Raw genomic sequence first — 12,250 nt, 5'->3', positions numbered from 1 at the left:
CTCCTCATCAGAAGGGGTGACAGTGGGCCAGCGGCCTCTCTGCTTCAGGATCTCTAAGATATCCACAAAGTAGATATCAGAGGACGACCTAGGGGACCCTTCTGACTCCATAAGGTCAGTGTCCGAGGTGGACTCATCCGGGTAGTCGACATGCTTCCTCTTGCATGCCCTCTTCTGAGGGGGCTCCTAAGAAGTGTATTCTGGGGAGGTCTCGGAAGACTGGGGGCCACCCAATGGTGGCTCCTGGCTGTCGAGAGAGAGAGAGAGAGAGATGGTGCTGAGACAGAGGTCGGTGCTAGAGGGGGAAGAGCATCGGTACCCTTGTGTGGAGCTGATGGCCAAGACAGCACGCTCCATCTCGAATGCAGATCTCTCTGGCTCAGAGGACAGCCCCGGTTCCAAGGAAACGAAGGTAGCCCTCAGCTCCAAAGTGATTGGCTCCGAGATGGATGTAGGGTCCGAGCTCAACCTAGCTGACGCACTGAGAGGTAGGCTCGGCACAGAGGAGGTTCGGGTCCAAGCGTCTCTGTCAGGGCTGAGTGGTGAGCTTCGGCTGCTAGACACAAAGGACAGCGCCGAAGATATCAGAGCAAAACTCAGCTCTGAGACAAACACAAGAGGTCATTGAACCGAGGGTTCACAACAAGTGGCACCAAAATCTCTGGCTCCGGAGGACCAACATGGTTCGGAGGAGGAAGAGCAACAGGGAGAATGGTCTTGGCTCCAGAACTGACTGGGTCAGAGCCAGCAACAATTTTGGTAAAGCAGACGACTTCAAAAGTCTAAACACTACTCTCTTTACATCCTCCCCTGAAAGGCTCTTGGAGGATCTGGATGACAGGGTAGGCGACCTAGATCTCTGTAATATGGGAGATCGTAGAGTTGGGGAGATCTGCAATAGCTCTCTGGACCGGCTCTGATGCAATTTCTCAGTTGTCTGCTCCAAAGGACTTGGGGCTGACACTGCAGTGTCAACATCAATAACCGCGACCAGCTCCGAGGACAGTGGAGCCGAAGAGGTAGAAGGCTTATCCAATTTTAATACTTTCTGAGGAGGTTCAGACAAAATAGTCAGTGCAGGAGAATGTCTCTTTGCCGACTTGACCTTCTCTTTCTTTGCAGAGGGAGACTTGGAGGATGATGAAGAGCTGGCTAAGTCCTCCTCGAAGGAAGGCTTAAGGAGACCTTTCAGTATTCATTTGTTCTTCTTTTTTGGAGAACTCTGGAAATGAAGGAGTGAGAGAAAGAACAAGTTTCCTGAAGATGAATGGCTCCAAGGCAGTAAACGCAGTTACTATGCCCGTCAGTGACAGACCTTTTTTGGAAGCACTCAAGGCACTTTTTAAAAACCCGAAGGTTTAAGATCTTTGGACCTCCTTAGACATGGTTAGTACAAACAGAACTCTTATCAAAAAGAGTAGAGAGGACAAAGTCCTCCAACTTAAAACGGGCATAGCCCTGTTGAGGAAACAACACCAGAAAAGTTTAATACAGGACTAGGTCCGCTAACTTAAACGGACCTAGCTGCTAAGAAAACAGGAAAGAAGCCAAGTCAGAAAAGTATCACAAAAATGCTAAATTTAAACAACAGGCTAAAACTAGCCAATAAGATAGTAAACAACACTGCACACAAAATACTATTCTATTGAAATACAATACTAGGGAACAAGGTCCTAACACAAATGCAGACCTACGCCAATAGGAAACTATCTCAAAAAACTAGCACACAGAAAGGATACCACTCGGAGAACAAACACGGCCTAGAGACGGCAAACAAGTTCTCAACAATAACCACAGAAAAATAGCAAAAACACACTACTATTTACTACCTATGAAAACTATTACTAAAACTATATAAACTAAGCTATAGAATATGCAGAAATATCAATAATAACTATAACAGTAATGAAAAATATCCAACTTAGCCACGGCCAAGCAAGAAGCACTTCGGAACACGTAGACAAGGTAAATGAGATCTGGGGATTCTTACTAGTGCACTATGGGATACCTACCTTGCCATGAGCCAATTGAGAGACTTTGAGCTTTGTAATCAGCTGAGTCGGAGCCAAGGATCGGCTCCAAACCCATATGTAAGAATGAAGAGGAGATAGGACTACAGAACATCACTAGTTATTATATGTTAAAGATTTCAATGTTCTATTTATACTAACCAATGTAATAATTAAATTGAATAATTGATTAATAACTTAATGATAAAGTACTTAAAAGAATATATTTGGGGTCAAATAGTCTAGGGTCAAACTATCCACTAAAAATAAAATCAAAATCACACACACATATATACATATACACACACATACATACATGAAATTGTACAGAAATGCATTGAGGTTGAACCGTCCGGGGGCGAACAGTCCTGCTTCCGTTAGTGCAGAATGCAAACAGTGGGTTGGAAGATAAGGGGAGTACCTCCCCTGTATGACCGTATACTGCACATCAGTATGAGCAGATGTGATAAATATGGGAAGGTCTTTTTTGTTCAAATAATTTTATTAAATTCTTTCCAAATAAATTAATAAACTTTTACATTTCAAGCAGGAATAAATTCTAATGAACTATTTACAAAATGTACAAACGACCTCAAACCAAATATGAAAAAAGGAAAAACAAACAATCTGAAAATACACAGACAAAGAAAGTTACACATTGCTAGAATAAATCGTTTTACTTCTTCTCCACTTAAGAAGGAAAAATTGTGTCTTTAAATGTCTCAATAAGGGAGAGAACTTTCTCCCAAGGATTATTACTCCATTTTTTAGGAAAGATTATTATTTCCTTGACTCTGATTTCAAACACTGCTACATCTTTCAACAGATTAGAATATCGTCAAAAGTTGGAATGGAGGAGGACTTCCATTTTCTTGCAATGCATTTCTTAGTAACTCCCTTTGTAGTCCAAAGAAGATAAAGTTCTTTGTTTTTCGTAACAGTTTCATTTATATTCAGAAGAATTAATGACTTTGACAAAATAAAGGAATCTGTAAAAATGGCTTGTAGATTCATCCATCTTCCCAATTTGAGTACATTCATACATAATAAGAGACCAATCAGCGTTACATTTTGAAGAACATCTCCAACGTGTCATGTCATTAGAATAGTTGAATCTAGCAATTTTGTTGGGTGTATAGAAAGCTCTATGCAGATACTTCCACAAACAAAATTTCCAAATTTGTATATTGGAGGTTAATTTAATAGAATATAATAGACTAGTTTTATTCTCATTTGTTAACAATAAAGGATGTTCTTTAGTAACAAAATTCCAAAACTTCTGATTAGGATTGGCTTTGCAATTAATAATGATTTTATATAATTTTGAAGTTAAATTTGTCCAGTTAAAATCTCTATATATTACTTCGTGTAAGAAAAAAAAGAAGTTACTTCCTTACCATAATGTTCCATGTAAGTTGTTCATCTCACCTTTTTGTTCTTACACGTGGGTCGGAGCCGATCCCTCGGCTCTGAATCGACCGCTTTTCAAGCTCAGACTCTCAAACAAGCTCGAGACCCAGTGTATATCCCATGATGCTCTACTGTACATCCCCAGATCTAGTATGCTGCAACCAAGACAGCCTACCAGAAGAATAAGACTATGAAGTCTACCTGCTTAGATAACTATAAAAGAGTACTAGGAAACAAAAAGAGTAGGAATGTCTGAAACAGACTGACGACTGAACCAATCCTCCAAGGCAACCATCTCACTCGACTGGAGGGGGAAGGTGGGCCGGAATGTAAGAACAAAATGGCGAGATGAACAACTCACATGGAACGTTATGGTAAGGACATAACTTCTTTATGTGAAGTTGTTCTATCTCGCCGTTTTGTTCTTACACGTGGGTAGCGTCCCAAGCACCCTAATCCTGGGTGGTTCATGGGAGAACATTCCTGAGCACAGTGGAATCAAACGTAGCCCTGTCCCTGGAGGTCCTATCCACTTTGTAATGAGTAATAAACGTGTGAGGTTTTGACCACGTGGCAGCTGCACAGATGGTATCTAAAGGCAAGGGAGCTGCATGAGCCAATGACGTAGAAACAGCTTGTGTAGAATGGGCTTTGACATTAGTTTCTAATGGTTGATTAGTGGAAGCATAAATGAATCTGATGCAGTCAGAGAGCCACTTGGACAGTGTGGTTTTTGACACTGCGAAACCTTTCTTATTATCTGCATAAGAAATGAAGAGTTGATCCGCTTGTCTGAATTCCTTCGTTCTAGATAGAACCTCAGTTGTCTATGTACATCAAGCTTGTGTAACATATATTCCAGTTTGTTGGTATGGTGTTTGAAAAAGATTGGGAGCTCAATGGACTGGACTAATTTAAGTTATTTTCTGAAGAGATCTTGGGAAGAAAGGTAGGATTAGTACTGAGGGATACCCTATCAGAGTGAAAAATCAAGTATGGGGGTTTGGAGGACAAGGCTTGAAGTTCGGAGACCCTACGTGCAGATGTAATGGCTACCAGGAATAAAGTTTTCCAAGATAAAAACTTTAAATGGCAAGATTAAGCAGGTTCAAAGGACACGAGCATCAGTTGGGATAAAACTAGATTCAAATTCCAGGGGTAGACAGGATGCCTAATAGGTGGCCTGAGATGGTGGGTTCCTTTTAAGAATGCTTTACATCGTCTATGCGACATGATATTGGAGCCATTAAAGCCTATATGGAAGTTTGAGACAGCAGCCAATTGAACTCCAATGGTGGCAGCTGCCGCTCCATCATGGAACAAGGAAGACAAGAACTCTAATATGGTATGGACAGGTGCTACATAAGGGTCAATGTCGTGTTGAGAAGTCCAGTGAACAAATCATTTCCATTTGCTAGTATATAGTTTCCTGGTGGATTGTTTATAAACTATAATGTGTTGGACCGCAGCAGACAAATCTTGTGACCTGGCTAATGTGGGCATCGGAGCAGCCAAGCTGTCAGTTTTAGGGAAGTGAGGGAGGGATGGAGAACTCCCGACGAATGAGTCAGAAGATCCGGCACTGGGACCAGGATCTATGGTTCTTCCAGTTGATACTTCCGCAGGAAGGGAAAACAAATCTGTCGAGGCCAAGACGGGGCTAGCAAGATCACAGTCCTTCCCAGACTTTTGGCTTTCTGCATGAAATTGGGAATTAGAGGTATTGGTGGAAAGGCATATAGGAGGCCTGGGGGCCAATCGTGTACAAGTGCGTCCCTTGGTTCGTTCCCCGGTGGGGGATAAAGGGCAAAGTAGCTGCTGCATTTGGCATTCATCAGCGATGCAAACAGGTCGCAGCAAGGCTGGCCCCATCTGCGGAAAATGTTTTCCGCCACCTCTTGTTTGAGAGACCACTCGTGGGGCAACAGCATGACTCTGCTTAGTTTGTCCACTATCACATTGGATGACCCAGGGATGTGCATTGCTATCAGAAAGCGTCTGGTGGATACAGCCCATTGCCAAATCCGTAGGGCCTCCCGGCATAAAGGGTACGATCGGGTTCCCCCTTGTTTGTTGATGTACCAGACAACCAACATGTCCGTCTGGATAGCAATTGTGCCTGGAGGAAGAGTCATGAAAGTGTTGCAATGCTAGGAACACCGCTCTCAGCTTTAGGACATTTATATGCAAGTGCGTTTCCATGATTGGCCAAATGCCTTGGACTGCCTTTCCCTGAACTAGCCCAACCCAACCCTGTCAGGGAAGCATCCGTGGTGACTGTGGCTGTGGGTTGGGGAAGAATGAAGGGACGTCCGATTATCACTTGGTCGCTGTTCAACCACCAACTGAGATCCTTCTTGCAAAGATTGGTTTACCGGATCTTGTGAGACATGGGCAGTTGTTGGTAAGACGACCATTGCACGAAGAGTAACCACTGGAGTATTCGCATGTGCATGCGGCCTAACGGAACTGCTATCAATGTGGCTGCCATAGTTCCTAAGAGCTGTAGTATCTGGGACGCTGGAGCTTTGTCGTGGGCTAAGAGACTGGATAATTGATTTCTTAGAGTTACGATTCGTGATTGGGGCAACCTGATTCTTGCATTGACGGTGTCCAGTTCTGCCCCTATAAATGTAATATGCTGCGAGGGCGATAACGCAGATTTTTCAAAGTTTAGGGTTATGCCCAACTGGGAACAAAGGTCTATGGTGTAGTCTCTTGTTTGGATTAGTTGATGCCAGGAGGTGGCGGTGAGGAGCCAGTCATCCAGATATGGAAACACTCGGAATCCCAACCATCTCATGTGAGCCGTGACCACTGCCATACATTTGGTGAACACCCTGGGGGCTGTGGTGAGGCCAAACGGCAGGGCTCTGAATTGGTAATGACTGGCTCCCAGCCGGAAACGCAAGTGATCTCTGGATGATCTGTCAATTTTGATGTGGTAGTAAGCATCCTTGAGATCTATAGAGCACATCCAATCGCCCGTTGATAAGAATGGGAGAATCGACTGCAGCATGACCATCCAGAACTTTTCCTTCTTGACAAAGGTGTTGAGTTTGCTGAGGTCTAGTATGGGCCTCCAGTCCCCTGTTTTCTTTGGAACTAAAAAGAACCTTGAGCAAGTTCCGGATCCTATTTGGTCTGCCGGGACTGGCTGGATGACTCTTTGGTCTAGCAGGTTTTGGATTTCTACAGCTGCTAGTTTTCTCAGACTGGGTGGAATGTCTGGAATCTTTGTACATATGGGTGGGTGTTTTGTAAAGGGAATGTAATAACCTCTGGCAATGAAGCTTTTTACCCAAGAATCTGTTGTGATGTTTAGCCAGGTGTTTGGTTATAAAGCCAAGCGACCCCCGACTGCCTCCAGAGTAGGACAGCCGGGCTTCCTTTCAGGAATGCTGATAGGGCTTACCAGAGAAGTGATCCCTGTCGCCCTGGTTTTGCGGACTGCCTCTGCCGTTTGGATGGCGTCTTCCATTTTTGCTACCTCCTCTGCCTCTAGAAGGGGTATCAGTAGGTGTGTTTTGGAAGGCTCCTTGACATTTTCGGAACCACATTTTCCCACTTAGCTGCCCTTTGAGGTACGGTCTAGCTGGAGTGGAATAATGGACTCCTACAGCAGACAGAGTCTTTTCTTCTTGTTCACACCTAGTAAGTGTCTCCTTAACTTTGGGTCCGAACAAGGCAGACCTGTTAAATGGGGTGTTGACAAAGGTAGACTTAAAGGCTTCCGCAAAGGAGCATGCACTGTCCCCGAAGAGCTATCGCTGAGCCTGCCGCCCTACTTGATCCATCGGCAGCATACGAAATGAGTCGCATGGATGAGTTTACTATTGAATTAAGGGTGATGAGTTGTGCAGTCACCTTTTCAGAGACTGCATCAGCTGTGTTACCCTGGAGAGTATCTCCCAGCTCATTTAGGAGATCTCGTTGAAGGCGGGTAAAATGTGTCAGGTAGTTGAGCGACCTCATGGAAAATGCCGCAGAACTAAATATGCGTTTCCCATATCTGTCCATCATCCTAGAATCCCTATTAGGAGGATGAACAGCAGAAGAGGTTTCCGACATCACTTTCTTGGTTGCCGCCGCCACCACCATGGCATCAATTGGGACTCCCTTTGTAAGAAAGGCCTCGTCAGTGGGGGAAGTAATAAATTTGTTGGGCCTCCAGGGGACCAGTTCCACTGAGTCAGGGGACTCCCACGCCCTACGAGCAACCAGCCCATCAGTTCATCGAAGGGCAGGGTAACCCAGGAGGTGGATGGTTGAGATCCAAAGGCCTTCAGGAGAACTGACTCATCCTCAGAAGGGGCAAGGGACTGCCAATCACCCCTCTGCCTTAAGATTTCCAATATGTCTGTGAATGAGACATCCTCTGACGGGGATCGTGGGGACCCTTCTGATTCCTCCAAGTCAGTATCCGATGTCAGGGATTCCTGTGGGGAATCTAACTGCCTCCTCTTGCACAATCTCTTCCTAGGTACTTTGTTGGCGGGGGCATCCGGTGAAGTCCCTAGAGAGGAGGGGCCACCCAATGTGGATACCTGAGGCCCTGGATCTCGACACTTTGTGGGGATCTGCGGAGAAGAGGTAGAACGAGGCCCTTTACGGGGAGGGGAGGACAGATCCGAGGAGGTAGTGGTCTTGGCAGCCATGACCTTCCTCATAGCATCGAAGGCACCAGAATCCCAGTCCGAGAAGTCAGTCGGCTCCGAAGAGACCGGGCGCTCCTCCCGGACCGAGATTCTCCACTCCAATCCAGAGGATGGAGCCGAGGCCACCTGCGCCGAAGCCCCAAGTGGAAGAGTCGGCACCGAAGTATCAGTTCAACTCTCCACCCCAGAGCCAGCGAGGGACTGTCGGCTCTGAGATTCCCCGGTCGGGACAGAGGAGATCAAGGTCGATGGGGCCGAGGGAGGAGGATCGAACCTCGGCTCCAAGGGTTCTACCAATATCGGTTCCATCTGCCCCGGCTCCGAACACTTGACTGGCTTCGGAGGAGGATTTGAAGAAGCCATGGCAGAGATTTCAGGCTTCGAAGCTGAATGGCTCAAAGCAGATAGCATTTTGGCTAGGGCCGGGTTCTCTAAGAGCCTCTTAACCACTCGGTCCAGATCCACATCGGAAAGCCTCGATGAATGTGTCGAGGGATGGGTCGAAGGGGCCGAAGATAGAACCGATTGAAGGATTGGAGACTGAGGAGCCTCTAATATTGGTTCCACAACTGGGCCCCGAGGTAAGGACTCGACACACGGCTCCAAGGACTGTGGAGCCGATGCACGGACCATACCGGAGGAACTCGGAGCCGAAGACTTGGGCTCAGAGGATCCTTTGGAAGACTTCGACCCCTTTGAAGTCTTGGAAGAGGTATCAGCCTTATCTAAGGAAGCCTGAAAATCAGGCTTCAGGAGTCCTCTATCTACCAGTTTCCTTCGCCTTTCTAGGAGAACCCGGACGTTAAAGGAATGGCAGAGCACACCTCTTGAAGGTGTACAGAGCCCAAACAGCACACGCAGGTGGAGTGGTTGTCTGTAACAGACATTTTTTGACCACACTCACACCTTTTAAATCCAGATTTCTGCTTTTATGACATCTTTTAAATCTAACTAAGTCACACGATAAATTCTATATGTAAATATGTATATATCCAAACAGTACTAAATCACACTGGATATATGTATCTAATAAACCATTTGCTAAACTGCTTACTAAACTATCACACTATATATGATATATATATAAGAAACAGAACACACAACACACACAGCAGTTGACAGAGCCCTGTCACGCCCAAAAAGAAAGGCCTAAGCCCTGAACAGGAACTATTTAAAAGTCCTAGTAATTAAACAAGAGTAAAATCTTAACACTATCCTATTGTCACACAAGTATATATATAATTCTGACAAAATTAGTTGAAATACTAATAATAATAGAAAAAATTTTTAGTCACTGGCCCGAGCTAACTCCAACGAGCTGTTGATCCGTTGCAGCGGCAAACTAGATCTGGGGATGTACAGTAGAGCATCATGGGACATGCACTAGGTCTCGAGCTTCTCTGAGAGTCTGAGCTTGAAAAGCGGCCGATTCAGAGCCGAGGGATTGGCTCCGACCCACGTGTAAGAACATAACGGCGAGATAAAACAACTTCACATTATGAGTTTAGGTATGGATTTAAACTGTTCTGCATAAATCATGTGCATAGAGAAGTAGATTGCTAAGAGCTAACCAGTCTGAATTTGATAAATCAAATGTATTAATTAACTGACGTACATCCATGACTATCAAGTTTTCCGTACAATGGTACCAGCATGTAAAATGTTTTGTTTTCCATGTATTAAGAGTATTTATATGAATGTTATTGAAAATGTTTTTGTAATTTTTAAAGGGAATTAATAACTGTAGCCATAGTTTAATATCAATATTATTGTTTACAAAACTAATATAATTTAGATAGGTGGGTTTAGTAGAATTATATTGCAAATTAATACAGATAATATGTCAGAGTTTATTAGTTTGCTCATTTAATTGTAAGTTTTTTGTTAATTTACTTTCTTTTAGGAATATAGCAGTATGTAAAGTTTTCTGTGCAGAAGAGAATTTTGGATCAAACCAATTTATTACCGTTTTGAAAATGGATGCTTTAATATAAGATCCTAAGTCAGGAAAGTTAATTCCTCCCATTTCCCAAGGTTTAATATGATTTAAGAAAGCTATTCTATTTTTTTTGGGTACCAAGGAACATTTATAAAGATTTTATTTATTTCTTTTAAAAGCTTCTATTGGGAATTATAGGGATAGCTAGTGTGATGTAGTTTATTTTTGGGAGTAAAACCATCTTTATTAACTCCAACCTATCTTCAAATGTTAAATACAATTTATTCCATTTCCCAACTAGTGATTTTAGGGTATTTCACAATATTATTATAATTAGTAAAAGTTAATTCTAAATTTTCACACAATACAATCCCCAGATAAATTAAAGAGGAAACCTGTTTCCCAATTATTTGGTTTATGTTAGTATTAGAGTTGTTTATTTAACAAATGATTCGACTTAGAACTATTAACCCTTAAACCTGAGATATGATTCAACTAGTAAATTTAGTTCACATAGTGACTCATCTGAGTTAAAGTGAGAAGTATATCATCAGCAAAGAGCATTATTTTGGAATTAAATTGATCAAAAATGTTAATGCCTTTAAATTTGGGATTGAAACGAATTGCTGAGGAAAAACATTCTATTGCTAAAGCAACCAACACTGAATACATAGGACACCCCTGCTTAGTACCCCTTAGTAATTTCAATAGCTTCTGATGAATGTATAGGGAACTCATAAATTTGTAGAATTTTAAAAAGATAATTCTAATTTAATGAATCAAAAGCTTTTTTGAGGTCTAAACTAACTATTAGGGCCTCATGTTTGTCTCTATTTAAAATATCTATAAATGGTTAAAATTCTTTGAATGTTATCATGGGTTGTTGTGTCTTTCAGCTTATCCCAGTTAGGGGTTGCCACAGCGGAACTCCGGTCCGCTAATGTTTGGTAGTGGATTTTTACATGCCGGGTTACCAGCCCTGATGCACAACCATCAATGAAGGCACGCTCATTCACGCATGCCTCCACACAGAAGACGCTCTAGCTGAGAATCGAATGGGACGTCTTGCTGTGAGGCGACAATGTTACCGCAGCACCACAATGTTATCATGGGTATGTCTATTAAAAATAAAACCAGTTTGGTTATCACTTATGACATGAATCAGTGATTTTTTGATTCTATTAACCAATATAGACAATAATTTTATAATCATTTTTAAGCAGTGAGATTGGTCTATATGAACTGCATAAGTGGGGATTCTTAGTTTTCTTTAATATAGGGGTAATCAACAGATATCTCCATGAAGGTGGAATTGTGCCTTGTGACCAATATAGACAATAATTTTATAATCATTTTTAAGCAGTGAGATTGGTCTATATGAACTGCATAAGTGGGGATTCTTAGTTTCCTTTAATATAGGGGTAATCAACAGATATCTCCATGAAGGTGGAATTGTGCATTGTGAATATGTTTCATTTAGTGCTTTTTGCATAATTGTTATAGCAGAAGCTGGAAATAGTTTGTAAATTTCAATAATGATTCCATCTATATCTGGAGCCTTATTATTTTTACTTTCTTTAAATTTTTTTCATTATGTTTTTGAATATTTATGATTAAGCTTTTTGGTATTTTGTTTAAATTTAAGGAATCCAAGCCTAAGTATAAGTTGTTATGATATGATTCATTATTATTGTAGTGTTTTGTAAAATGATACTTAAAGGCTTCCAAGATGTCACTTAAATCTGAGACTTTGTTATTGTTTTTCCCTCCATGAATTATATTTGTGATATTATTTTCTGTGGAGTGTCTTTTTAATCTCATTGCTAGGTTATGCATATATTTGGGGAGACAGAGAAAGAATTTAATTTTAATTGTTCTAAAGCCAAACTGGTTTTGTGAGTTAGGATATCATTGTATTTTGTATTTAATTCCCCAATTCCTTTTTTTTAGCAACTGGATCTTTCAAATCCTTAGATTCTAGGATTTGTTTTTGAATATTAACTAACTCAGATTCCCATTCCTTTGTTTTATTACACCAAGTAATAATTTTGCCATAAAGATATGCCTTTAGGGAATCCCATAAAATAACTATATTTATGTCCCTAGTATAATTTGTATCTAAGAAGTATTGTATTTCTGAGTCCAGCCATGGTTTGAGCTGTTTTAGTGATATAGGCCGAGACTCTTTTGGTAAAAGTCAATCTCTTAAAATCTGTTTAAAATTCAAGAATGAT

At 42.1% G+C, this 12,250-nt stretch overlaps 1 protein-coding gene across 1 annotated transcript in view; it reads right to left on the bottom strand.

The window, feature by feature from the left end:
• PRELID2 (PRELI domain containing 2) overlaps positions 1-12,250 on the bottom strand; it is a 1,431,605-nt gene that overhangs the window by 1,392,347 nt on the left and 27,008 nt on the right. The window lies entirely within an intron of this gene.

Source organism: Protopterus annectens, chromosome 2.part2, assembly GCF_019279795.1.
Source record: "Protopterus annectens isolate FY-2018-M chromosome 2.part2, PAN1.0, whole genome shotgun sequence".
NCBI lineage: Eukaryota > Metazoa > Chordata > Ceratodontiformes > Protopteridae > Protopterus > Protopterus annectens.
This window is presented reverse-complemented; position numbering and strand designations above follow the sequence as displayed.